Source organism: Mesoplodon bidens (assembly GCF_964165515.1).
Source record: "Mesoplodon bidens genome assembly, chromosome: 1".
NCBI classification, from domain to species: domain Eukaryota; kingdom Metazoa; phylum Chordata; class Mammalia; order Artiodactyla; family Ziphiidae; genus Mesoplodon; species Mesoplodon bidens.
Window position 1 is genome coordinate 175,208,151 of NC_138176.1, and position 27,227 is coordinate 175,235,377.

Genomic DNA, 27,227 nt, shown 5'->3' on the forward strand with positions numbered 1-27,227 from the left:
TATAACTATGGACCTAAGAGAAAGAGAGAGACCCTTGGAAAACCAGAGTCTATGCCTCTAATTTCAAGAAGAAACTCTGATAAACTCTTCTTGGCTATTGTCCTATTCATGAATCAATCATTTTGGCCAAGAGAATAGGATACTTTGGCAACCTATGATTTTACTCCCATCAGCATAATAGGGTGAAAGGAGAAGTTCCCTGAAGGTTCAAATGTAGGATAAAAAGCAGAATATGTCTACTACAAAAGTTCTCATTTAAAAAAATGGAGAATGATAGTTCTCACTAATAAGGTAGCTTGGTGGCTAATAGTTTCCATAAATACCATATTTGAAGTTTTGATTTTAAAATGAAATGACAATAAAGTATGATTGGCCTGAAAATTATAATAAGTTATTTAATTTTGGGTGACAGACATGTTTTATAATGCCTTGTATCTACAGTAACTATAAATGTGTAAATAGTATACATCTGAGCTAACTCAACATTGGCATGCTTTCGTACCCTGTCTTTCAAAGTCACTAATATATGGACCATATTAAGGAAAATAATTTTTATGCCCTCTCTCATGGTGACTTTGTTTTTGTTACAGTGTCACTCAACTATGTACGGACACAAAATGACATAGAAAACACCTATAGGATTTACCATGTCTCAGACTTTAAGATCTTTCCATATAATAATATATTTAATCCTGAGAGGAGCTTTCTGAGTTTAGTGCTATTACTGCCCTATAGTACAGATGAAAACATTGAAAAAGAGAGAGGCTAAGTAACTTGAACAAGGGCGTGCACCTGGTGATAGGCAGTCTGGCTCTCTCTAGAATCTACATGCCTAAGCACTCTGCAACACTGGTATTAAATATAACTGTATGCATATAGCTTATACATAATTATAAAACAAAAACCCAGTTACAAATAAAATACAAAACTGAAAAAATTAATAAATGACCTCCTAACCAGTCTTTGTACTTCCCACTTGTCCTCCCCATCAGTCTATTCTCAACATAAAAGCCCAAGTAACCATATGTAAGTCAGAACATATCAGTACTCTATTTAAAATTGTATATTATTGTTCTCCCCAAAAAACACACTTCAACTAAAATTGAAAGTTATTATTATGTCCTAAAGACCTTATATGATCTGACATCACACTAACTCAGAATCCTACCACTCTTTCTCTCACTAAACGCACTCCAGACACAATGGCATAGTAACTTACTGTTCATTAAACATGCCAGGACTGCTCCCAGAGTGGGCCCTTTGGACTAGTTGTACTTTCTTCCTGGTTTGCTCTTTCCCTAGAAACCTGTGTGAGGAGTAAGCACCCATATCATTTTTTTTTTCTGAAGTATATCCAGTTTACCCAGTTCAGTTTATTAAAATGACCATCTCTTTCCTGCAGCCTTACAGTATCTTATTTTTTTCTTTATTTGGCCCTAGATCAAGAACACGTGTGGGTCTATTTCTGGACTTTATTCTATTGATTCATTTGTCTTAGCCACAGGTGTCTCTTTTATTTCCTAATTAATATTCAAGTTCTGTAGGGTGATACCACTTTTAAAATCAAAATATGTGAAATTTGTTTTATTTAATTTGGTGGGGCAAGTTTAACACAGATAGTTTATTGCCCAATAAGGCAGTAGAATAGATAATATGTATCTTTTGCCTAGTGCCCTAGTCATTTCTTTTATGGAATCACTGAAACAAAATGAGTTCCTATATAAATAGCTAGGAAGTCACTGATAGGATTCTTCCTGAAGTATAATGGTTTATGGACTTGGGTCCTGCTTTAGGGGATAGTAATGCAATACTGGAGAAATTCAGAGGCAGCTTGAAATGGTTTTCTATTTTAACTCCAGAGCAGAGGTTGACAACCTATTGCCATGGCCCAAATCTTGCTGGTCAGCTGGTTTTGTAAATAAAGTTTTATTGGTTCCTTTTATGCTACAGTGGCAAAGTTCAATAGTTGTAAAAGACATTTTATGACACATAAAGCCTAAACTATTTATTGTCTGGCTCTTTATACAAAATGTTTGTCAACCCCTGCTCTAGAAAATCTGCACATGATCTTCTAAAAGAACTATTTTTACTATAGCTGTGCTAGGAGCTTAAGTAGGCCATATTGCTATATTGGTTCCTAGATGTACTATTGAGAAATTAATATGGAGCTTTCCTAACATTGAAATCTATATAAACTGTTCAGGGGAAAAGATACACTACAAGTCTTTCGAAAGCTGTTGAGCTAAGCAGATTATTGCCTAGAGCTACTGCAAGGAGTTTCTAACAATGGGATCTGCTATCACCTGCCATGGATGAAATTGCCAGTGGGAGTCACTGTCCTTGGGAGTAGCTTCTGGTAAATGGGAAAATGTTGCCATTGATAATTACTTGCCAATAAGAACCACAGCTAATGGAAAAATCAGCTCTTGAAAATAAATATCAAGAGACTTTTCTAGGAACCACTAAGATAGATACCCCTTAGAGCAGAAGACAAATTTCTAGGCTTACTTTTTGTGAATGTTCTAGAAGTAAGATTCCAAAGACCTATTGGAATATGGGATAGGGTTGATATTAAGTATATGTTACTCTAGTAATTCAAAGTAAAGAGAGGTGAATGATTAAATCTAGAGTAGACTAAAGCCCTTGGAAGGGGGACTTGAGAGTCAGAAGTAAGATTTAAAAAAAAAAAAAAAAGTTTCCCAAGGATATTTTCTGGAGTTAAAATGAAAAAGTAGAATGAAGGATTAAGTATCAGATAGGAACTAATTGAGGCTGGATATGTTTGAGGACAAGAAAGATACATCTTGGACAATGATCATTAACATCAGTAGATACCTGACACTTTCTTTGCTGTCTGCTAAGTGTTTTGAATTGTGTTTTAAGGTATTGGGTTGACTTTGACCTTATGAGTGAAGATAGAGACTGTGGATCCTTTAGATTAATCACTAAAAATTCCATTTCTGGTATGGTGGAATAAGCTTCTAACAGTCCAACCCACCCACAGATCACATTTATAAACTCTGAACTGTATATATATATATATATATATATATATATATATATATATATATATATATATACACACACACACACACACATCCATAATATATATGTGGATTTATATGTGGATATATATGTGGATATGTGTGTGTGTGTGTGTGTATATATATATATACATACATCCAGAACCTCTGTAGAAGCAGATTTGAGAGAGAAATCAAAACTTGGAAGACAGGACTGGTATGGATTGAGCTTTCATTAGTTCCCTGACTGGGGATTGAACCCCGGCCATATGGCAGTGAAAGCACCGAGTCCTGACCACTGGACCACCAGGGAATTCCCAAGCTTTCAATTTTTAAGGGCAGTACATGTAAGGGTAGGTTGCAGTCACATTCAGCTACAAAATGACTAAATCTATGACAGAAAATCTTTCTTCTTAGCACCCAGAAAAATCCTAGGGTAATCACTGGGGCTGGAAATGAAGATGGAGGGTCATCCCAAAAAAGAGAAATCCAGAGAATGAAACTCCAAAATAAGACTACAAACCTTACCCAAATCTCAGGCTGACAAGAGATTCAAGCATGCCAGTGGCAGACTCAAAGCAGCTTACAGCTAAGTCTGAAAGAACTAAATTGAGATTATGGCTGTTTCCCACCATAGTCTAGACAGAATATGCAATTTTGGCCTAACCATTAATTACTTGCTAAACAAACTAGTAATATTCTTTGGAATACTACAGAATGCAGAATCTCTACAGCATGACATTTGCAATGACGCAAATTCAATTCATACCTGTTTCATATTCAGAGGAAAAAAAAATACTATCAACAGAGGCCAATCCTGAGATGACCCAGATCTTGTAGTTTCATTCAAGGACTTTAAGTCAGCTAACACAGATATGTAATAAATAAACCTAGTAAATAAACACATAGGAAATCCAAGCAGAGAGATAGAATCTATAAACTATAGAACTGAAACATACATATCTGAAAAAATTATTGGATAGGCTTAATAGAATAATGGAAATGACAAAGGAAATAATCACTGAAGTTGAAGGTAGATCAACGTGAAAACAGAAAAAAAATTTTAAAACTATCAACAGAGGTTCAGTGATCTATAAGACAATATCAAAACGTTTAACATATATGTATTTGGAGTCCAAGATGAGATGAAAAAGTCAAAAAAAATTTTTTGAAGAAATAGTGGCTGAAAATCCAAATCTGCAGATAATTTACTGAAAACCATTTACAGATTCAAGGAACTCTGTGAATCTGATTACTTACACTAAAGAGAAAGGATAACAAAGTTTCCTTTGTTGCAACAGGATACTTTGGAAACCTGGAATATTTTAAGTTGCAGCTCATGGTAAGGTACAGCATTGCCAGGGAGGAGCATGATATTCGAGAAAAGGCATTATATGGTTTTTTAGTTGTTGTCGTTTTTAGTTTCAAAAAAGTTCTCCGGAGTCATAAGCTGTAGTTTGTACAGCATGTTGAAAATCACCAAAAATCTTACTTCACAAAATTTCATGCTCTATTTTTTATCTCAAAATCATTTCTAGGAATCATTAGACTTTGGTTAATGTCTGTAACACTTTCTGGTACAATGGATCCAGAATATATCTGCTCGTTGTTACTTTTCTTCACATTGTTAAAATATACGTGAAAATTATATCTTGTTATTAAAACATTCTTGTATTATTTTATGTTTGATCTCCCCATGTATAACTGTGTTTCCTGTTTTTGGAAATTCAACTTAACTAATAAGCTATACTAGTTATTTACTTCTTTTACACAGTCTTTCATTTACAATTAATAACTATTACTAGTGAGCATATTTCTATTTCCTAGTATCTTTCCAATTACTTTTTAAATTAAATGTATACTGACTTTCATGGTTAGCATTCTGGTTATTCATAATTTAGTACCTTGAAGAAATTTTGTGCCATCTTAATATTTCTATCAAGTTTAGTAGAATGTCTTCGAATGGTACTTATTTTTCCTCCTATTGCAGCAGGAATGAAATGATTCTGTGCCAATTATGTACAAATAATTTGTCATGATTATATAAACAGGCATAGTCATAGGTACAATATGACTTCCATGTTCTGAGTTAAGACTATCAGAAGTAGTGATTTGTAGGACTTCTTAAATTATCTGATGGTAATGAAGTCACATAAATTGTACTCATGTAATATTCAGTTTATATGTTCCTGTACTAGTATGTACCAGATGGTTATCATTCCTTGTTAAATACATAATTAAGATATGACGTTATCTAATTTTTAAAAAGAAATCAAAATACATATGGAAAGTGACTGAGGACCTGATTAATGCTTTTAATTCTGGTACAGCTCAATTCAAACTTTAATATATTGAGACATTTAAAGTTATTAGGGAGGTGATTAATATAATCTGTAGGGATGAGTCTGTACTTGTTTCCCTTTAGCAGCTGAAGAGCAGAGGGAGGTATACTTCTTTTTATTAGATATTTACAGGAGATACTTCTATCTTTAATATAATATAGAAAGCCAAGAATTGGTAAATCAAGAATTCTTTCTTGCAAAAGTGTCACGTTTGACTTACTTTTTATGGAACTTTTAAGTTTTGTCTTTTTGAATTTCATATTACCAAATATAAGAAACAAACTCATTAGTATCAGAAATAAACATCCTCAGGGACTTTCCTGGTGGTCCAGTGGTTTAGACTCCACACTTCCACTGGAGGGGACACAGGTCTTCGTTGCTGCAGGTGGGCTTTCTCTAGTTGTGGCGAGCAGAGCTACTCTTCATTGTGGTGTTTGTGTGCTTATTGCGGTGGCTTCTCTTGTTGTGGAGCATGGGCTCTAGGTGCACGGGCCTCAGTACTTGCATGTGGGCTCAGTAGTTGTGGCATGTGGGCTCAGTAGTTGTGGCACACGGGCTCTAGAGTGCAGGCTCAGTAGTTGTGGCTCACGGGCAGCATGTGAGATCTTCCCGGACCAGGGCTCAAGCCCGTGTCTCCTGCATTGGCAGGCGGATTCGTAACCATTGTGCCACCAGGGGAGTCCGTAGCTCATAAGTTTTAATCCCGACACTTAAAGTTATTAATCATAAAATGTTAGATCAAATTTTTTCTACAAATTACAGTATTTTTTGGCTAACTACATTGGAAACAATATGTAAAAACATTGGATTTGATGAACTACAAGCATGGAGCTTTGTATTTCTTAAATATAAATTGAGAATAGAGAATCAGACACACACACTTTAATGACCAGAAAATATTTTTTACATTTCCTAACAAGAAACTTTATAGAACATTTTCTGAATAAAATCAAATAAATATGAAGATAATAAAATAAACTGTTTAGAAATTGAGAATTAGTTACAACGATTCTTCCAGGGTCAAAGAGAAAATAAAAGCTAAAACTATAAATTATATAAACTATGATAAACATTAAAATCCCTAATAGCAAAACCTTGAGGACACAGTAAAAACTGTACTCCAAGGATTAACTGGAGGATTATTGTTAGAAATAATCTAGGAATAATTTTTATAAATACAATTAAAAATTTGAAAATAAGCTTCAAGTCAAAAAATTTTCTGAAAGGAAAACAAAGGTAGAGGTCATATACAACCTGAAATAAAAACTTAGTATAAAGCTACAGTATTGAAGATAGTGGATATTCATATAAGGTAGGCACATAGATCAATGGAACAGAAATGAGGATCCAGAGATAAACTCACACGTTTACGATCGATTGATTTTTGACAAAGGTAGCAAGACAATGAAATGGGGAAAGGTTTGTTTTTTGTTTTTCTTTTTGCTTTTCAACAAAGGTACTAGGAAAATTGTATGTACATAAGCAAATAAACAAATTTAGACTCTTACCTTCTGCAAAAATGAGTTCAAAATAGATACACAAGTGTAAGGAGGTAAAATTATAAAACTTGGAAGAAAATGAAGGAGAAAATTTTCAAAATGTTGTATTAGGCAAAGATTTCCTAGATAATATACCAAAAGTACAAGCCATAGAAGAAAATAAAAGATAAATTGTACTTCATTAAAAGCATGAAAAGATAAGCCAAAGACTTGGAGAAATATTTTCCTATCATTATATCTGATAAAGGAATTGTACCAAGAAAAAATTAATAACTCACCATTTAATAATAAGCCAAACAATCTAATATAAAGATAGTCCAGTGCTTTAACAGACATTTAATGAAGGTATACCAATGAGAAGCACCTAAAGGGGTGTTCCACATTATTAGTCACCAGAGAAATGCAAATTAAAATAATGAGATGTCATTACTCACCCCCCTAAAATGGCTGTAATCTAAAAGACAGATAATACCAAATGTTTGAGGAGGAAGTAGAAAAATTGTACCGCCATACATGAATATTGTGAATGTAAAATGATAGAGCTATTTTGAATAACAGTTTGACAGTTTCTTAAAAAGTTAAATATCCATTTACCATAAACCCAGCAATTCCACTCCTAGATATCTCCCCAAGAGAAATGAAGACATTATGTAGACACAAAGGCTTGTACACTAATGTACATAGCAACATTATCCATGATAGTTGAAAGTGGGGAAATATCAAATATTCATTAATTGACAAATGGATAAACAAATGTGGAATATTCAAACAATGGAATACTATTCATCAATAAAAGGAATAGAATTATAATATATGCTCCAACATGGATGAATTTCCAAAAATGATGAATGAAAGAAGTCAGACCATCAAATACCAAATATTGTATAAGTCCATCTATATGAAATGTTTAGAAAAAGGCAAACTTACAGAGAAAGAAAGCAGATCAATGTTTAAAGGATCTGGGATTGGGATTTGCAAAGATTACAGATGAGCGTGATAGAATTTTGGGGAGTGATAGAAATGTTCTAAAATCAGATTGTGGTGATGGTTATATGACTCTATGAATTCATTTTAGATTATTATCTTATATACTTATAATGGTGAATTATATGTTATAAAATTATTTTTCACTAAAGGTGTTAAAGAATGAGCTATATCTTAATAAATTAAATTAAAAAGAAAAACATGCAATCATAATAAAGGAAGTAAGAAGCCTGAGCTAGTAATGATGAATTAAATTTAAAAATTTTTAAAAAGATCAGTTATATAATTTTGCAGACACCATTAAGGGAAACAAAATAAAGCCAAAATAAGCTACATTATGGATTAGAAAGATTATGACAATATAATAATATTCTAGTATTAACCCAAGAAAATTTGGAAACTAGGAAGAAGAAAACTCTTAAAGTTTGGAAAAACTTATTAAAGATTTACCATTATAAACAAATAGAAGGGTTTGATATTTTTATGGCTTTTTTTTTTAACATTAGGTGAAATAGGTTATTCCATTGCTATTAAAATGCAGACTATGAGACCAGAGGACAATCAACTCAATTCATTTTGTAAATAATGTTAATACTAATAACTTGGTGAAAAAATGAAAACTATAAACAAGTTTCCCTTATGACTGAAGATGCCAAGATTGTAAAAAAAGTAAAAGTACATCAAATTTAATAGTGCAATAAGAATATTATTTGTGATTAAGTATACTTATTACAAAAGTATAGAGATGCTTATATATTAGAAAAACAAATAGTATAAGTTATGAAAACAAATTATAGGAGGGAAGCATATAATTACATAATAGATTCTAAAAAATAATTTAATTCACTTCAGTGCCTATTTAGTGGAGAAATGATTAGCTAATATATGTGGTTGGCATTATTGGAGATTTACAAGAAAATCAAAAACAAAACTGACAGATACTTTTCATCATGCTAAAAATAATTTTTAAATGGGTTAAAAATCTAAATGTACTTTTATATGTTAATTTTTATCTTATATATAATGAATATGCTTTATATTTGGATATACCATATATATTTGTATATGTATGATCTAAATGTTTATATACACACACATACATGCATATGTATTTATTTTGTAAAACTAGGAGATAATATTTGTGTAACATTGTCATGGTGAGATGGTCTTAACAAAGACAGGGAAATAAGAGACATAGGGAAAAGTAGATATGTTTGACTATATAAAAATATAAATTAAAAATATAGACCATAATATATCATAAACAGTAAAAAGAAAAATCTTGACTAAGAAAAATATTTTGATTATAAATTAGAAAGCATTAATATCCTTAGTATACATGAAGGGGTCTAAAAAATAATTTTAAAAGTAAACAATTCATCCATAAAACAGCCTAATTAAAAGAAATAAAAACATTTGAGAAATAAAGATATGACTTTAAACCTCATTTATGATCAGGGATATATGAAATAAAACAATAGGCTGCCTTGTATCACTGTTTACATGAACAAAAATGAGGAAGAAACAAGTTATAGCATCATGTTATTGAGTATATGGAAATGTAGGTTGTGATAGGAAATAAACTGGCAGTTTCTATTCAAATTAAAATTTAACCCATAATTCCACTTTTGAACATATCTTACAGAAATAAAAACAACACTTCAAATAGGTATATATTTTAAAAAATATTTTTCTAGTGTTAAACAAATTAGCAGAACAACAAAATAAAACAGAAAGCAACCTGAGTGTCCCTAAAAAAGCTAAGTCTGAAATACATGGTACTTCTGTTCTATGGACTGTTATGTAGCCTATAAAAAGAGTGAGAGCTAAATCTGTTTTTCTACAGTGAGAAACATGATGTTACAGATGCATAGAACACCTGGATAAAATGAGAAATCTACACATTATGCTGGTCGTTTCAGGGAGTGGGAAAGGAGGGCAAGTGGTAAAATATTATCTTTTCCTTTAATCTTTTTAAATTTCACTTGTTGCAAAGAACTTGAATTATAATTGTACTTTAAAAAAGTAACAATGGAAATTTAAAAGAAAAAAATATATATTGTGTGTTTAATTACATATCATAGAATTATTATCCCTGAATCATAATTCTGCTAGTACATCAGTATAGAGATTATTTCTTAATATTTAGGTGAGAACCATTTCCTTCTGTTTTTGAGATTAATTCTGTAAACTCATTTCTAGTAATGGCACTCTTCCCCAAATCAAAGGTTTAACAAGGGAGATGCAAGTAGAATAATAATGAAAACACAAAGCAATACAACAGCAACAAAAAATTTCTAACTTCCAATAACAGCTCAGTTTAGAAGAGGGTTTATATCTTCAGAACAAAAGCATTCCTCCTTGACTTTCTAACCAGTCAAAATCTGTGTAGTCTACAGAAAATCTGTGATGTTATTCCCATAAAACTACCCTTTACTGCTTCTGCCTCCATTAGATTTCCTAAGCACTGATGTTTTAATGTAACAGGTTAAAAACAAAATCCTAATGTGATTTATTTATAATGTGTGTGTTCTTTGTCTTATCCTAGTGTCTAAAATCTTCTCCATGGCTGGACCCCAAATAATATTCCTTTAGGTGCTAAGTGGTATCTAGAGAGTGACATTGGAGTCCTTCCTGCCTACAATTCAGTTGATGTTCTTCTGAAGTAGGTCTGTTTCCTTTTATTATTTTGGATTTATGTCATTTTGTTTTATTCAGTAGAGAACGTTGCTATCCTGGTTTAACATTGCAAATGGCCTAGAAAGTCCAGTATTTTTAATTTTACTAAGATTCAGATTTGGATCTCATAATGCAAGTCTGAGATATAAGAAAGAGCCACTTAGCAAGTGAACTTAGCCGATAACCCAGCATACACATTTCGTTTGGACTCTACTTCTCTCCATATCTATGAATAAGCCTCAGTGCTCATGAAAAAATAAAAACACTTCATGAAGAGAGACAAACTCGGTGGCCCTGGAGGCTCATTTCTTTCCCCCTTTCAGTAGTTTAGCAATAAGCTGACTCAGGAGATCTGAGTTAGCACAATGAAAAACCTTGCTGGTAAGGGCCTTTGAGACCCAGAGGTTACCCCTTTCTACAGACTATTTCCTCCACCAAGAAGTGCCTGTTTTCACATAGTCATTTGAGAACTCCTGCCCCATTTTCCCTATAAATAATATATAGAGATATATATGGACCAGGGTCTCTTTTGGGGGGACCTCTCAATGGTGTGTATAATTCAGCTAGTCCCGTCTATCCAAGCAGATCTCTCTGTGGCATAATGGTGCCTTGGGGACCATGTCCCTCTCTGATGCTTCTATATCTGTACAGTGTGGTGATAATCTGCACTCCCTTTTGTCCTTATGTGGAAAATGGCCTTCAAAGGAGAGGCCAAGTGCTACAGCTATAGAGCAGAACTTACAGATGTTAGATTTTCAGCAGCATGTGGATAGACAGCAGGGAGAAGGCTAAAAGGCTATTTTTTTATTCCCGGTAACAAGTAGGAAACAGGTTCCCCTTTATTATTTAGGAAGATATATATGTACTGATGTGGGGTATTTACAAGGATATATTAAGTGAAAAAATTAAGGAAGAGAACAGTGTATATCGCTACCTTTTATACAAGCAGTGGTGAAGTAAGTGGCACATATATACATTTTCTTGCATTTTGCTAAAAGAAATACTGGAAAAATAAACTAAGACATAGAGTTCTCTAAAAGTGTATGTGTGGTAGGGGGGCTGGATGTGTGTATCAAGTGTGGTAGTGAGATTTCCCTGTGTACACTGTTCAGTGTACCTTCAACTGCTAAATTATTTGAGTGCTTGACCTACTAAAAAATTAAGAGCTAACCAGCCAACAGCACATTTTCTTTTTCATATGATATTCTAAACTCAAGAAATAAATAAATGATTAATTAAATTCCCAACATTTTCAGAATTTAACAATGTACCATTAAGTTGGATAAAAGTATAAAATTATGAGATTAAATAAGCAAAAATAAGTCCTGCATAAAGTTATATAATTGACTGAAAATTAATTTTCTTGCATAGCCATGGAAACAAGACATAAACATTATGTGATCTGATCTCAATTTTTTAAAAAATTGCTTGGCCTACTTTTTATTTTTAATTATTATTATTATTTTTTTTTTTCGGTATGCAAACCTCTCACTGTTGTGGCCTCTCCAGTTGCGGAGCACAGGCTCTAGACGCGCAGGCTCAGCGGCCATGGCTCACGGGCCCAGCTGCTCCACGGCATGTGGGATCTTCCCAGACCGGGGCACGAACCCGTGTCCCCTGCATCGGCAGGCGGACTCTCAACCACTGCGCCACCAGGGAAGCCCCGCTTGGCCTACTTTTAATAAATTCCATTCTGCTCTTGGTTCTATGCATAAACTATAAATAGAGCTTTTAGGGGTGTTATATTAAAAAAAGAAATCACAATAATGTAATGAATTCATGACATAACAAAAAGAGATTGCCTTAACAAAAAAATTAAGAAGGATTTTATAAGGGTATGGAATTTTTTTTTATTCATTCAAATGCCCCTTAGTGGTAAAAGAGTACAGTCTTGGAACATACTATATGACATATTTTAAACTTGTAATTAAGTAATTAATTTACAATTTAGCCATCTTTTTAATTAGACCCCTAAATCAACATTACATTTCCACATTAGAACTGAAATACGGTCTAACGTTCAAGATAAATTAGACTATAACAGTTATATCATATATATATTTAAAATTCATATTATGAAGTTGAGATGACAAAGGGAATGGAATAAGTGGAAAGAACCAGTCCTGGAACCACTGGGGGTTAAAGTATTCTTTTGGTAGTTTAATTGGGATTCCAGTGGTCAACCCCTCCTCCCTCTCCATCCTTAGAATTCTCTTATAGAAATGTTTTAAAAGGAATTAGAGAAAGTAATGAAGCATAAGAAAGCCATTCCATTTATCTTTGTTTAAGTCATTATAGCCATTTAAATTAAATTTGATTTGTAGCAGCTTTAAATATTTTAGTTTTACTGAATTAATTATAAGTAAGAAACAAGATTTGTGACAGAACTACTGTGCTTAATAGACAGAGGGAAGATATGTTTAACTACCAAGTCAAAAAGTGGCAGTTTTACTTTATCAGTGCCCTAAGTTCCTTTCCTGGGACTCTAACTTTTCAGAAAGAAACTTTAAAAAATTATAGATCAGTTAGCTCTCTGAGCAAAATAGAAAGCATGGTTGTAATGCTTCAAAACCCCCTTGTATTTCAGTAGCTATTACCTGATGTCTTTATATCAAGCTTTTAGAACACTGAAAAAACTCCATACATTTTTGATACTGTAAGCATATTTCAATCAATAATTCATATGTATTCCAATTTTCGGGATAGCAAATTTCTGTTAAATGATTCATATTTTTATAACTGAGTTCCATAATACTGTTGGGTGGTATATTCCATTAGGGAGAAAATGAGCACTTATGTATTAAAATATTTTCCCCCAGAATACTCAAAATAAAATAATATATTACATTATCATAAATTCAGGTGGTTTAACTGCTTAACTTGGCTTGCTATTCTGTCAGTAAAGTAAGTAATCAGAAGGACTTGGAACAATTTACTAAGTGTTATCACCATCTTAAAAAAAAAACAATTCTAACTTTCCCTCCTCTGCAATTCACTTTTCTTTCCATATGGTTGTTTTATTTATTTTTATATGCTTCTCTTTTTTCTAAATAATTTCTGCCAGTAGTATCTATAGTATTCAAATTAAATGGGGGAAAATAGTACAAAAAAACCCAAGTGTGACACATTGTTGTCAGATCCTTAATCCTTATAATGTATCATTCTCTACCTGTTATTTATGGTAGCTGAGTTACTATCACAGTGTCACAGAAAGAGTTCCATGTTGGAGTCACACAGATCTTGCATAAATCCTGGCCCTAAACTAACTCTACCAGTTCTTAGCAGAATGACAGGATAAATTTTCTGATCTTCAGCTTCCTGTGAGTCTGTAATGTGCAGAAAATGCTACCAATGACTGGTGCATGATAGGTAAGGAACAAAATTGTTTCCCACTCTTCTCAATAGTTTAATAAACTGATAGCTGTCTAGATGTTGTTAGATTGTATACATGATATTTGTTAAACTGGGCACAGTACTAAATAGGTACTGCTAGGCTTTGGTAGAGAGATCCAAGTATATAATAAGTTGCATGAACAAGATACTTAGTGTACTGTACTGTTAAAAAAAATAACTCACTTCCTGTGATGTAGTTTATACATATCTGAAAGAAGTCAGAGGACAATTTCATAACATTATCAAAAGGGAGGTCATGTGGTTGAAACCCCCTCAAGAGGCAGGATTTTATACATTCAGGGAAAAAAAATCTTGTTAGTTCATCACAGACATTGCTTTAGTTGATGGAACACTGAGTATTGATAATTAAACTCATTAGAAAATAAAGGCTATAAACCATGATTTTATGTTTTAATTTATAATAAGAAATATGTAACTCTCAAGAAGACTTACAAGTTCCCACAAGTTTCACTTATTATATGTTTTCCAACTAAAGGAAAACTACACAGGAAACCAAATTATTAGAAGATTGATGAAAATAGAAACAAATTCAAAGCAGTTGATTATATGTGGATTTTACTAATTATATCAACTTTAATAACCTGGATGTCCATCTTCTCTATAAGGAAACATCTGCCTTAAAATACACATTATTTTCAACTTCTCGGCAGTATTTACATTGGAAAGCAATTTTTTTTTTCCAGTGACTCCCTAAGTTCAATTTAAATCAACTCTTCTTATGTTTAACATTATTTTATTTGGGTAATTTATCACTATCAGATAAGGAAATGGTCCCAAGTGTTACATAATCAATCTATTGGAATGCTAGAAAAATTAATAAAATTTTCATCAATATTCAACTGTACCTCATCCCTTAAAATCTTACTTTATGTATCTCTGAGTCAAGCTAGGCTAAGTTTGTTTTAGGTTTGAAATTTTCTTTGCAACTGACAATTTCTTATGTCTCTAATCTGAGCAATTATGTGTTCATTCTACAGTTTATATGTTAAACTGTCTGAGGGCACCTTATTTTTTTAAATCTCAAATTCTGAGAAATCATCTCTTTGTTGTTCTTTGTATCATTAATAACATTCTTTAGTGTAAATTTATAATCTCATGAATTCCCCAGATTTTCAATAATAAACTAATTACCATTAAACAAACTACACTGCAAATAAAAGTCTTTGTCTTAAAATGTTCTGTCTAATGCTCTTAGATTATCATCTCCCCTAACCCCAGCTTCTCCTCAACTACCATCACCACCAACAGCAATAAGTATAACAAATTCCTTTAAAATTAAAAATGCACACACACACACACACACACACACAAAGAAGCATGACCTAAGAGAGGAGATGCTTCCCATCAACCATCCAAGAGACTGAAAAGTCAAAATCCACTTCTGTTATAACCAACTGTTTAAAAATATCAGTTGACCCTTTCTTACACAGAAGTTCAAAAAATGAGCTGGTCATATTTCTCTTTTAACCATGCAGTGTGGGGTTTGCAGGGTAGGACAGAATATTCCTAGATGCCTATTCAGGTTTGTTGTTCAACAGTGGCCAATAAACAATGGTTATTTTATTGTCAAAGAGGGCAAATACATGAAGACAAATGTAACCCTCAATGCCTGATGCCTTTATGGATCAGGCTTAAATCATTAAAAAAAGAGTAATTTATAGAAAGTATGATATATATCACTTGGAGGACATGCTAAGTGAAATAAGTCAGAGAAAGACAAATACTGTATGATATGACTTATATGCGGAATCTAAACAGTACAACAAATTAGCGAATATAACAAAAAATAAGCAGACTCACAGATTTAAAGAACAACTAGTGGTTACCAGTGGGGAGGGGAGAGGGGAAAGATAGGAGTGGGAGAGTGGGAGGCATAAACTATTGGGTGTAAGATAGGCTCAAGATGTACTGTACAACTTGGGGAATATAGTCAATATTTTATAATAACTGTAAATGGAAAGTAATCTTTAAATAATCTATAAAATTTTTTTAAAATTTTAAAAAAGAAAGTGTGGTATATATCTCTTTTCCTCGGGTTCATTGTGAGTATTATGAAATGTCAGGAAACTGAATTTTTATCTTAATTTTCTCTTTTGCTCTTGGATTAGTCACACCCTTAAAATGTATCTAAAAATTAAATTTCCTTCTCATAGTTTATTGGTTCTTACCATAGTTCTCTGGAAATAATTGGAAGGAGGAGGGGATTTAACTAAATAAAAATCACACTTCCTCTAGCTCTGATTTTGATGTGAAAATTTGAAAGATGAGTAACAGATAGTATGTCTTTCTTTAGAACTTCCAGGGTCTCTTTGTGTTGTCTGGCAATGAGTTAGCTGGAATATTGGTCTGTATCCTGCAGACAAAGGAGCGACTACTCAAAACGTCAACTTCTCCCAAAGGTCTACAGTGCTTTAAGCATGGTTAGCAAACACCCTGGACATCCATCATGCAATTGCAAGATCCTTTTACTCACTAATAAGGCTCCTTTCAGAACCACAAAATCCCCTACTGCAACATGCCCCTTCAACCATCCTGGGTCTTCACTAAATTACTAGGAAAAGAGCAGGAAGACAGAACCCCTTTCCTAGGGCTCAATCCGGAGTATTCCATCCTTGTCTGATCCAAACATCATGTTAGGGATGACTCAAGACTGGGGCTTGCTGTCTCTGAGTTCCTCCTAGAGCTGTGCAATACTTGCAGTGTCTCTCCATGCCCTTCACTTGACAAATACATGAGCACCTTGAAAGGGATCATTGTGCTTCTCTATTCTAGTATGAGAAATATTAAAATTTAAATGTTTTAAATAATTTTTTTTTTTTTTTTTTTTTTTTTGCCGTACGCGGGCCTCTCACTGTTGTGGCCTCTCCAGTTGCGGAGCACAGGCTCCAGACGCGCAGGCTCAGCGGCCATGGCTCACGGGCCTAACCACTCTGCGGCATGTGGGATCCTCCCAGACTGGGGCACGAACGCATGTCCCCTGCATCGGCAGGCGGACTCTCAACCACTGCACCACCAGGGAAGCCCCTAAATATTCTTTATAGAAATAGAGATAGGAAAAAGGAGGGGACTTCTCACTCTCCAAATTTGAATCTAATTTGTAACACCTGAAAAAACCAAAGTTGGGTAAACTCTGAACACTCATAAACAGATTTTCTTTTAACTCATTAGCAAGTTTGTGTTATAAATAACTAATCAAAATAAGAGTATTGTAGTTAAGGAGGACCTTTCATTTTACAGAGGAAAATCTAAGTGAGTACATGTTGTGAGCCGTTCATGTGCGATATGAGTGGCTCTCACAAGCTCTAACAAAATGCCAGCAAGGTATAAATGGCATCAGGGGTACTCTTGCCCATAAATCTATTCAGATTGATAGCCTTAGGACTGAAAAACATATAGTGTGAGGAAATACGGTGTGAATTAATGGAAATTGTACTCCACTGAAGTAAGAAAGGGGGAAATACAGTTTTATTTCTTGCCCATCATTTCTGTATCATGATATCTCTAAGTGTGCAACCATAAATCTGAGATGAATCTCAGGAAATGATGTAAAAGATTTCATTGTTAATCTGTCAGATTTTAGGTTTCCTTTCTTTCAGTCAGTAGGGAGAAAATCACACAGGGCAGAGGAACAGAATATGATTAGAAAACCTGGGGGAGCTTTGGCTTTTCTGGTCGTTCAGTATAGAAATTTGAAATTGTAAACAAATGTAGATTAATTTTAAATTACGGTCATTGAGAGAGAGTATAAAGACCCAGATGTTTGATCCTTGTACATTAGTCCTGGAAATGAGGCTTTTGATAACTAAATGGGCAAAATACACAAAAAAATTGTGCTAAATAAGCCTGCTGTTATTTTCTCTGCTGTAAGACTTCCTGTATAGCTTGTGCCCGGTTCCCCCTATTATTAACATATTTTATTAATATAGTACTTTTTTTTAAAATGAAGAAACATTTTATTTCTTCATTTTCAGAGGATAATTTTTCTGTTTATAGCATTCTGGGTTGGTGTTTTCCTTTTTTTTTCTGTAAACACTTTAAATATTTCACTCTACTTTTCTCTTCCTGACATGGTTTCTTATAAGAAGTAACCTGAAATTCTTATTCTTTTCCCTCCATAAATAAAAGGTTTTATTCTTCTAAATTCTTTGAGATTTTGTTCTTTATCTTTGGTTTTCTGTAATTTGAATATGATATGCCTAGATTTAGTTATTGGTGTTTATCCTACTTGGTATTCTCTGAGATTTTTGGTTTGCTGTCATTAATTATTGAAAATTATCAGCCATTATCACTTAAGATGTTTCTTCTGCTCTGTTTTCTCTTTCTTCTCTTTCTCTAATTATCTGTTTATTATACCTTTCTAATTGTCCCACAGTTCTTGGATGTTTGTGGTTTTTTCCCCCATTCTTTTTTCTCTTTGCATTTTAATTTGGGAAGTTTCTATTGATGTAATTTGAAATGCTTTGATTCTTTCTTCAGCTGGACATGGGTAATAGGAATTGAAGTAAATAGGTCTTTAGTGTGAGGTTTTATGTTAAGCTGCCTAGGAGTTGGGCTGTGTTTATTGTTTGATGCACTTTTGGTGCCAGAACCTTGTACCTGTTTGCGTTCTCCTCTGTTATCATTGGGTTTCCCTGAGAAATCTTTCTTAATAGCGTCTGCTCTTTGCAGCACTTTATATGTGTAATCCATTATTATTATAGTGGAGTCTTGTTTTAATGTAATGGTACGGTGCAGGGGAGGGGAACCTGTGATTATATCTGAGTCTTTTAGTGGGCCTGCACCTGGCATGTGAGCTTCACAAGTGTTTCTTATTCCTAGCCCCACATTAGGTGATACAGGAAGGCTAGAGGGGGTGGGAGTTGGATAAGTTCTCCCAAGTTGGATAAAGAACTGGAGAGAGGAAGCGTGTAAAACAGAGAACACTCTAGGAATACTTCACAATATTTTTTCTTCCCCATCTCATCTTAGAGACCTGAGTTTTTTTTCCTTAAATCTTCACCATAAGAACCAGGTGGAGTTTCTGGAAGTAAAACCCTTGAAAGTGTATGGGGGCCCCCAAAGGCTGTGGCCCCCACCAGGAATTTCTCACTTTCATGCTAGCTCACCCTCAGTCTTCAACAATTGATAAAAATTACCATGTAAGTGTTTCTACCAGTTACAACTCCTGCAGCTTCTGCTATAGGTAAGCTTTTCTTTCTTTTTTTAAAAAAAATTTGAATTTAATTTATTTTTTTATATAGCCGGTTCTTATTAGTTATCCATTTTATACATATTAGTGTATATATGTCAATCCCAATCCCAAAGGTAAGCTTTTCTTAGTTGAGTTTCTCTTCATGTGATTTACCTTTCTCTCTAGATTTTGGAGTAGAAGTTTGACCTCAATTTTCTGATGAAGCTAAGAAGAGTCAGTCATTTTCAGTTTGTTCTGCTTTTTTCTTACAGTGAGGACAACTTCTAAGCTCTTTGCATGTCAGAGCTGAAACCAGAAGTCTCATGAGTTATTTTATTTTGTTGTTTAGATTTTTGTTTGTCTCTTTGGTTTTCATGTATAATATCATATTACTTGCAAATAGAGATTATTTATTTCTAATCTCCCCAAACAATTATGATTTTTTTCTCAATGTTAAATAATAGAGACATTTGGCATTTCACTTTGTTTCTAACCTTAGTGGGAATACCTGTGGTGTTTTTAACTAACATGCCGACTTTAGAGCTGAAATAGGTGTAGCATATTAAGGGAGTAGCAATAACTTTCTGTTTTATTGAATGTTTTAATTAGGGAAAGATATGGAATTTTGTCAAAGGCTTTTCAGTGTATCTGGAGGAATCATTTTTTTTTTACTTTAAATCTAGTAATATGGTGAATTATATTATTGGAATTCCTAATAGTGGAGCATTCTTGAATTTCTGGAGTATATCTCACTTTGCCATGTTATATTTTTTTATGTACTGTTGTTATTTGTGAGTATGGAGTCATAACCTTCAAAATAACTTATTAGTTCCTTTCACTAAAAGGGCTTAGAACAATGATGCCTTAGCTACAATGAGCACACCTATTTCCTGGTCTTGATTTTTAAATACCAGGAGTCATTTAGAGGAATCAGAACTCCTTGGAGATATGCCATATGGAGCAGATGCTCTGACTGGAATAAAAATTGGATTAGGTTGTTGGCACAGAAAGAGAGATAGTACCATATTTAAAATCAATTCACTGTCTCATTCATGGGCACTTATTGCAACAAAAATATTAAAGTCAATAATGTTGTTTATGTGGTAAAAAAAAAACCTACAACATGTAATAGATTCTAATTTGTAATGAGATGAAAAATGACCATGAAAATCTTTTGTACCACAGTTTCACTGGTTGTCTTAGGGCAAATATTTCAGAGTTACTAAATCTCAACAACGTTTTTTTTCACATGATCACTCCAAGAGTGTTGATCTCTTCTGAAATACAAAGCGAGGGCCATATTAAGCTAGGATATATAATGTAGTATATGTGTATATATATGTGTATTGCATAAAAATTAAACAGGAAATACTGAGGAAGATGTGTAATCAGAGAACTTTGCAGGTTTTTTTAAGTAATAGCTGAAAGAAATAGGTCCCTCTATCTAGGTGCAACTAGCAGTGTTTTAAATTAGGTGTGGAGAATTATAAGCAATAGTATTTAGTGATTTTTAATTTCCACTGTTTAACTATGAATTGCCAAAATTAAGCCAAAGGCTAATAAAGGCTTTGTTCAATTAAGAAACCTGACATAATTTTAACTGTTGACCTCTACTTCTTGAACTACTATGTTTTACTGATCTCTCCAAAGAAATAAATCAGGGGCCTCTGTGCTGGTGAAAGAGAGGGCTTTAGTGGGCAGGGTTTCTGGTTTCCTACCTTCAGTTGAATCATGTCATCATATCATGTAAGTATGTGTGTGCGTGTATATGATAGCTGAGATTTTATATGGAAAAATGTACTTTATATAGAGAAGCACAAAATGTATGAAAGCCACTGGCCTTTTCACCTGAGCTATTTTCATAGCTTCTGTTGTTTACTTCCATTTGCATTAAGTGACTAAATGTAGTTTGCAATTCCTTCTATTCTGAACTACTTCTCACATAATTTCGGGTCTCTGCTGCTTTCTTGCCCTCTCCTGGGCCTCTTATTTTTACCTTCAATATACCTTTTGAAGAAATGAAGCATTCATTTTTTTTTTTTAATTATCTCAAATTTTCTGTGTTTGAGCCCAACTTAGCTTCTTTGAGTTGGTTTTTTGGAGGGAGTGTTTTCAATTATCTAATAAACTGAAAGTAAAAGGTGATGCAACTTAATAATAATATTCACAGCTGTCATCTAATTGACATTTATAACATACTTTAATAATTTTTATATATTTTACTTATTTAGATTTTCAAGCCCTTTCAGATATAATGAATCCCATTTTATAGAAGAAAGGATTTAGACTCTAAAAGTTAAAAATAACATGATTGATATTATCTAGTGAGTAAGTGATTGAGCCAGGACCAGTCTTCTAACTCCTGGTCTAATATTCTTTATTTAGCATTTCAATACAATATTAATCAGACATAATAGCTAATATTTCTTGACATAAGTTAGAATGACATGATAGCTAATATTTATTGGAGTGCTTATTGTGTTCCCGGTACTAGATGGAATAATACATATTACTTTCTCATATATTTCTTATAACAGCCCTATAAGATAGGTACATCAAAATTGAAGGAGTTTGATATATTTCCCCCATAACCACAATTAACCTGTGGTGTATCAGGATTGGAATTTAATTTTTTTTCATTCCAACATGCATGGTCTTAATTTATCTCCTATACTGCACCTTAGGACAGAAAGAACAAAGAGAAAATTTTAGTGAGAAACTACTATGTTCCCTGAACTCAGAAAGTGGCTTTATAAAACGACTTTCACATAAAAATCAAAAGACTGTCTTATATTATGTGTACAGAGTTAAATCTATATTTATCACCTGAGTTGCCCATAATAACATCTCGATGAGGAGGCAGTAAAATGTAGAACATGAAGAAGTCAGGGGTAGCTATCTTTCTTTTATAGTACATAAAACCAAGTACCAAATAACCTTCTAGGGTCACAGAATAAATAAATGTCATTTTCCAATTAGATGAGGAAACACTTTTGGTACAATATCAATTCTTTTTTGTCTGGCATTTTATTTTATTTTTTTGCTGTACGCGGGCCTCTCACTGCTGTGGCCTCTCCCGTTGCGGAGCACAGGCTCCGGACACACAGGCTCCGCGGCCATGGGTCGCGGGCCCAGCCGCTCCGCGGCATGTGGGATCTTCCGGGATAGGGGCACGAACCCGTGTCCCCTGCATCGGCAGGCGGACTCTAAACCACTGCGCCACCAGGGAAGCCCTTGTCTGGCATTTTAATGAATACTTACTAAATGAAAAAGTGAATGAATGAATGAGTGAAAAGCAAAAATGAGAAGCTAGTTTCTCTGACTTCTTGCCCCAAAATGCTGAACTTATTCCTTACTTAGTTTAAAATATAATACTGAAGTTGTTATTATTTTAATTATACAAAGATTCCAGAGCTGAGATCTTAAGTGAAAGCTGTGTTTAGATGGTCTAATTCCTTAGTTGGATCAAAAGATGGTTAAACAACATGAGGAATTAAAAACTACCCTGTCCATAAGATCGTGGAAAATCTTGAGGAGCACTGCATTATTCACTTTAGCATGAAGCTAAAACAATTTGTAAATATTAGTGACAATGTAATAAGGAACAGCTTGTGGAGTCTAACAAAACAAGTCAAACAGGATATTTTGCATGAATCAAAGTTTTTCATTGTGCAAATAAAGGTGTTTGTTGATAGGAGAATGTGAATAATATATTTCAATACTCATGAAATTTTCACTAAAACTCCATATACAGAACTTAGTTTCATAAAGGTGGTGATCTCACAATTTATGACAGTCCCATAACAACTAACTCTGCTGCATTTCATACAGTTATCTATAAATATTTTGGGAATAGAATCTGTATCCATTTAAATTTTTTCTCTTTTCAAATTCAAAAAAAGTAATGTTTGATACCTTTAAATTAAAAAAAAATAGTGTCACATACACACCAAACACACACCCCCACACCCACACACATCCCCGACAGTCACTGAGTTTAATTAAATTAAGCCTAGCAAATTCTCTTACATAGAACATGGCATACTTTTTCATCTCACCACATTGATAACAGGGATCCTGTTCCAAAGCAGATTGTCTCTCTCATTGTAAAATGATTTTGAAAACGATTTCTCCTTTCCAGAGACTAAATATTATTTCTGGTTTCTGGATAGTGGATAAGATCTGCAGGGAAAAGGAGTTTTTAAGATAGAACAATATTAGAAAAAAATGACTGGCATATTAAATTACTTTGAATCGGTGAAAAGATAAGAACAAAAGGTGAGAGTTGAAAAGTAAGAAAAGATAGTTCAGCTGAAGAGTACTTAGGATTTTCATCAGGCTGTAAAAAGAATTATTGGCTTTATATATAGCATATGCTATGTTTAGTTTTATTTAGTATACAGCTTCAGTGTTTTATATAAATGACACTCTAATATTGTTCATCCAAAGACAGCCTGAGTGGGTTTTTGAAAACAATATTTTTATCTACACATGCACGACATGAGCCTTGTGACATCTAAGACTACTTCTGGATAAACCCAGAGGGAGACACACATGAGTAGAGTAGATGAAATGCAGTAGATGACCCCTGTATTTATTGCAATGAACATTTGTAATTGCTATTTTATTATTTTACTTTTATATTTTTAAATGAACTAAGCATATAGTCACATTAATCATATACAAGAGGAAGTGTAGGTATGTAATTATCATTAATTCTGCACATTTAACAGGGAGTCTCATGATACTTTACTGAAATAGCATGGGCCAACTTCTGGTTAAATGTGGGAGGTTAGACTCTCCAGGGTGAAAGCATAGTGGTCTCTGGGTGGTTGGCGTGAGTAGAACTATTTCCCAGACTGCAATAAAAGATGGCAAGAGGGAGGCCTGACTCTCCAGGCTTTGCACCATGTACACACACACATGCCCACATACACACACACGCACACACACCTGCTTCACTGATTTATGCTTTAGTCAGAATCATCACATATTTTGCATTGTTGTGAATATTAGCATTCTCTAATTTCATTTAAAAAAGGGATTTTAAATCTACATTTTTTGAAAACCATTGCCTTGAATGAAGTGAAAAAAAAGTTTAAAGCCTGGTTTGATATTTTATAAACACGTTAAGTGATAGAAAAATCACATTGCTGCTATAATATCTTACCATTCTTATCAGTGGTCTTTTCACATTGAGTCCATATATAAAAACCTGCAGTTGGTATTATTTTACTAAAGCAGTGATTCTTTTATTTCTAAGCACCCCTAGTGATATGACCCATGGATAAGGTGTCTGTGAACTGAACATTTAACATTGATAACAAAAATTAACAATCTTTAATTAAATATGTGGTTCCTTACTACAAATTGAAGTCCATTTTATTAAGTAGCGAAAACAAGGGAGATATTAAATGATTAAAACTGAATTTGCAGTATTACTCCTTTCATGTACTTATTCAACAGAAATTCACATTGCATGGTCCCAGTTGTAATTATAGTCTTGGGATAAGCAAACGATTGTTACTTTATGTAGTATATGTCTAGGTAGGCATTTGAATAAGTAGATGCAAATTCTGACAGCATTATTGATGTATAACTGACATTTAATAAACTATGCATATTAAAGCATACGATTTGATATGTTTTATAGACATACGTATTTAACCCTGAAGTTATCACCACAATCAAGATAAGGAATATATACATCAAAACCTAAAACTTTCTCATGACACTTTGTAATCTAATCACTCCTTGCTGCAGACCCCAAATGGTCCCACAGACCAAACTGATTTGTTACTGTAGATTGAATTGCAATTTCTAGAATGCTGTCTAAATAGAATCATATGTATGTACTCTTATTTGGCTTCCTTCATTCAGCATAATTATTTTGAGATCCAGCCAGGTGGTTATTTGTATCAATAATCCATTCCCGGGCTTCCGTGGTGGCGCAGTGGTTGAGAGTCCGCCTGCTGATGCAGGGGACATGGGTTCGTGCCCCGGTCTGGGAAGATCCCACATGCCGCGGAGCGGCTGGGCCCGTGAGCCATGGCCGCTGAGCCTGAGCATCTGGAGCCTGTGCTCCGCAACGGGAGAGGCCACAACAGTGAGAGGCCTGCGTACCACCAAAAAAAAAAAAAAAAAAAAATCCATTCCCTTTTTTAACTGAGTAATATTCTATTGAATATTACTATTGTAATATTAGTAATATTCTATTGAATATCATATAATTTATCATTCTCTGTTGATGAACATCTGGGTCATTCCTGCTACTTGGCTATTACAAAACAAGCTGCTATGAGTAGTTGTGTACAAGCCTTTTTGTGAATATATGTTTTTATTTCTCTTGGGTAAACACTTAGGAGTGGATTGACCAGATTCTATGGTATGTATATGTTTAACATGTTAAGGAACACACGCAATTTTAAAATCTAATTTCCACACTAGGTTTGCTTCTACCTCTTGTCCTAATTCCATAGATCAAGACAGACCTGTGTGGAAACAGCACAATGCATTGCCATGAGCTAGTTTCATAGCCACTTACATCTGACTACATCTTCAACGATGATGTATTCACTCACTTCTACAAATAGGTATTTTAGTTTGGGGACTTAAAAATCCCTTTTAGAGAGAGCATAAATCTTCCTTAGGGGTTGTCCAAATATTTGTTTTGCTGCATTCTAGTGTTCTATTTCATATATAAGCTGCCAACTTAGGCAGCTTTATTCTACTAGTGTAGGGAATTCTTATGTCCCATAAAGCAAACTTCAATCCAGTAACCCTGAATAATATGTACAAAAGTCTAACATAGATCTGAATTACTGTCTTATTGAGCAATATCTCCTCTGTAATGTGGATCTTCTTTCATAGTTTTCCATTTTTTAGTTCAGTGTGAAATAGGAGTGTCAGGTGCGGACATCCTGCTTAGCCTTACATAATACCTGTGGCTGGAACACAGCAGGCAGGTTTTTGCTTTATTACTGTGCCTGGGATTACTTTGCAAATCTAGATAGATGAATTTGGTTAGGACCGTTGATATTATGCCTGGCTGCCTAACAATTTCTGGAAGTAAAAGATTTCCTATAGGTTAAAAAATATATATCCCTGCTGGGAAGTCACACCACAACTCTTCTTTCCCAGAAAATCTTTATTACAGAATACTTTTATAAAACCAATTTCCAGGACACTGAAAATGTGATCCATGAAATAAGAAAGCAACTACTTTCATGGATCTACAGAGCTAAGAAGGAGGCCATGCAATATGGGGGAACAGCATAAGGCCCTGATGAGGCATAGATCTCTGTATCTGCTATCAGTCTTCTTTAGTGTTTGCTCTGATAATGAATACCTATGCTGCAATTTTCCTCTCCCCTCTTGAGAGCTTTTGTCTGTGTCCATACCAGCTTCAAATACAGTGCCACACTGATAGACCTATTGCAAAGTGACAAGGCCAGCTCTGCTCTCGTGCAGTGAGTTTTGCAATCTTGCTCTTTTTTTATTGCTGACATGTCCTTGAAGTGACATATTCAACCTTAAGCAGATTTTCTTGTAACATTCGTCACTTGTTTTTTTCCCCTGATGATAAACATAATAAATATATATTGTAAAAATTTAGAAACAAATCAATTATAAAGAAGAAAGCCACATGTAACACTCTAACACTCTCATATATATATATATATGCATTGTTTTATGTAATTAGAATATATGTATATATACATTGTTAAGAGTATTAAGAGTATTAAATGCTTTTTCTTTGCCCTTAGATATTCTCTGAAATTCGTTTTAACATCTGTAGAATAGTTTTTTTGAAAAAAAATTAATAATTTTTAAGTTAGATAACCTCTCTCCATCTGTTTATTCTAAAGATAAGAACACACATTCACATGAATAGAATCTGTTTGGCATAGGGTTTGATGGAAAAGTCGCGCTTTTCCTTCATCAAATACAGCAGCATGTGTCTGATATTCATGGTAGCAGTGTGTACGCCTAAGAGTTAAAGGTCGGATTGTGTGATTAGACATCTGCTGCCTCTGTTGCCACCAGCACCATTACCACCATCTCCACTACTATGCTTATTTTTATTATTATGTCATTTCCAACAACAGCCCATTCT

The 27,227-nt window shown here is 33.8% G+C and overlaps 1 protein-coding gene across 1 annotated transcript in view; it reads left to right on the forward strand.

Annotated features, from left to right (window-relative positions):
* CTNNA3 (catenin alpha 3) overlaps positions 1-27,227 on the forward strand; it is a 1,660,471-nt gene that overhangs the window by 1,446,853 nt on the left and 186,391 nt on the right. The window lies entirely within an intron of this gene.